Below are 3,142 nucleotides of genomic sequence, written 5' to 3' on the forward strand. Positions count from 1 at the left end.
GGCAGATAAGTCAAACATATTTGTGACAAGTTGTTAAATTGGGACTCATTTTCTGCAAAAGTCTCAAGACAAAGATGACAGATGAAATACTAAGGTAGAAAGAAAGAATTCACACATTCTAAAAAATATTTTTAAAATAAGACTTTAGCAAAAACTGATTTAATAAATATAAAAGTATTGAGTTTAAAGAAACTGGGATGAAACTGTTTTTGGAAAGAGTTACAAAAGGATTAGAGTGAAAGTGCTGTATTTTCCTACATGCCCCACCCCTACCCATGACTCTGTGGGAGAGAAGAGGGTCTTTGTCTCTTCAAGTTTACTGAGAGAGAGACTTCAATAGAGTCAGACTGAAACTTGAATTTGATTCCTGAGTTCCATGCACTTGGGTGAGACTCATTCAGGAGAATCTGCATGATGAACAATGATGATCCATACATGTGTCGCCTTGGAAAGAACCAATCAGAATCATTTTACAGGGAACCTCAGTCAAATTGGCTTCTTGCCAAGAGCAATAGGACCTTAGCAGAAGGAGGCCAGAGAAGTGCCAACGAATGCGGATGCTTAAGATTTTCTTAGTTTCTTTTTACTAGTGAGTGAATTATATGAACTAGGTCCTGTTCTATTTGTGTTTTTGTAATGTCCAGACAGAGGAAAGTCTCACTGAGGGAGATGCAGTCAGTTGTTTGATCAAGAGGGATCAAGTCTTAGCTTTAAGCATTTTTTAAGCTCAAAGATCACATATTTCTGACAGTGACAGTACCTGTTAAGTAAAATCCATCTTATTCTTCCCCACATATTCTTCTATCAGTCCCAACTGTGGAGGAATAAGGAATGAGAGAAGTCAGCTAGAGGGAAGAGAGAAAAAGTAGAGGTCTTGGAAAAAGAGGGGGGAGCAGACCACTTTTTTACCATTCTAGGATTCCCATACTGAAGCAGTACAGAGTTGGAGATAAGATGACAAAATTTTGAAGTCAGACAAAATCTTTAATAAGTAAAATTGTAGAACATTTTGTTAATAAATTGACTGCTCTTGAGTCTAAAAGTGACTGAATGACATATTTTTTTAAACAAATTATGAAATGTTCTACATATCCAGAAGAGTATATAAACCATACATGACATGTGTACATGCAATAATTACAAATGCTGGGTAACTGCTACCCAAGCTAAGAAACATGATATTATTATGCCTTAGAAACAACCCCCTTCTATGCATTTTCTTGTCATGGCCTACCTCTTGCAATCAACTTGCATAGCTAAGTACTACCCTGACATTAATGGTAATAAGTTCCCTAATTCTTTTTACTATTTTACCATGATGTATTCACTTTATTGTTGATGTACATTTAAGTTTTATTTTGTTTTTTAGGTAGAAACAATTCTCCTATAAATATTCTCATAGGTCTTTCGATGCACATTATAAGAGATTATATTTGGTACAGTAGGGTATGTATTTATTTACCACAGCTCTTCAGTCAATAACTAACTGTTCATGCTGTTTCCTAATTTCACCAACACTTGTTTCCTGTTTTTTAATTTTTTTTTTCCAGTCTGTTTTTGTTAAATGTCCATCGAGTTGGTTCCGACCCATAGTGACACTGTATAGGGCTTTTGAGGAGTGGCTGATGAGCTTGGACCGCCCAACTTGTGGATCAAACAGACGTTGCAGTCCAATGCATTAACCCACTGAGTCACACCAGGTCTCCTTTGTCAATCTGTAAGTTCCAAATGGAGTTCTGGTGTAGCACTGTAGGATAAGCACTGGACCACAAAATTGGTTTGAACTACAAAGTTGGTGGTTCAAACTCACTATGAGTTGAAACTGAACCGTCACTTAACAAGTGGGTACCAAATGATTTCAGCTGTGGTTTTAATTCACATTTATTTGATCATGAATAAGGTTGATCTCATTTTCACAAATTTAATAACCTTTTGGATTTTCGCACGTAGTATGCTATTCAAATATTTTGCCCATTTTGATCTTAGATCGTTTGTCTTTTTCCTAAAATTCAAAGGAGTTCAATACCTATTCTGAGTACTAATCTTTTATTAACTATGTATTGTGCAAAAATCCCTCACCTGGTAACTTGTCTTTTCACTCTGTTTAGTTTCTGATGAATAGAAATATTAAATTTAATACATCTCAATTATACATGCAATTCTAGTATGTAATTCAATTATACATACAGTTACATTTAGTACATTTCAATGTATCAGTCTTTTTATCTGTGATAAGTGATTTCTGTGACTTTCTAAGAAATCTTTGCTTTACCAAACTGGCGAAGACATATTCGTCTTCTAAATTGTTATTAAATGTCGCCGAGGTGGTTCCAGCACATACTGACTCTGTACAAGGTGAACTTGAACCTCCAAAATGTGGTTCACAGTTGAGGCTTATCCTATATCACCATACCAGGAGTCTGTCTGAAATTATGGTTTGTAGAAAAATATTAAAAGTACCATGGATTGCAAGAAGAACAAATATGTCTTGGAAGAAGTACAACCAGAATTCTCCTTAGAAGCAAGGATGGTGCACACACTTTCTTTTATACTTGAGACATGTGATCAGAATGAACAGGCCCTGGAGAAGTACTTTATATTTGATAAAATTCTAAATGCTTTATATAAACTTATCGATCACATGTAGATCCCAACCATATTAGAATGGATATTTGCGTATTTGAGAAGAATTTATTTTCTTTCCTAATTTTTCCCTATGGTTACCAATTGCCCTGGCACCATTTATTTTTTTCCACCTTTATCTGCACATCACCTCAGCCATGTAATGAAGTTCATATTTTGGGCTTGGTATCTGGCCTAGATGTGTATTCTGTTCCCCTGATATACTTGTTTGTTATTGTTATGTGTTTCAAGCTGGTTCTGACTCATAGCGACCCTTTATAGGGTTTCCAAGAAGTGGCTGATGAGCTTGTGGTTCAAACCAACCTTGGAGTCTAGCACATTAACCCACAGCTCCACATCAGGACTCCAGCCTATGCAATTTACTGTCTTAATTATTATAACTTTATATGTGGTTGAAATTTAAAAAGCAAAACCCCAAACAAACTTTTGTTCCTCTTCATCAAAATGTCTAGTGTATTATTGGTACTTACTGGTAGCGTAGTAGTTACGAATCGGGCTG

The sequence above is a fragment of the Chrysochloris asiatica genome, unplaced genomic scaffold (assembly GCF_000296735.1).
Source record: "Chrysochloris asiatica unplaced genomic scaffold, ChrAsi1.0 scaffold00033, whole genome shotgun sequence".
NCBI classification, from domain to species: Eukaryota; Metazoa; Chordata; class Mammalia; order Afrosoricida; family Chrysochloridae; genus Chrysochloris; species Chrysochloris asiatica.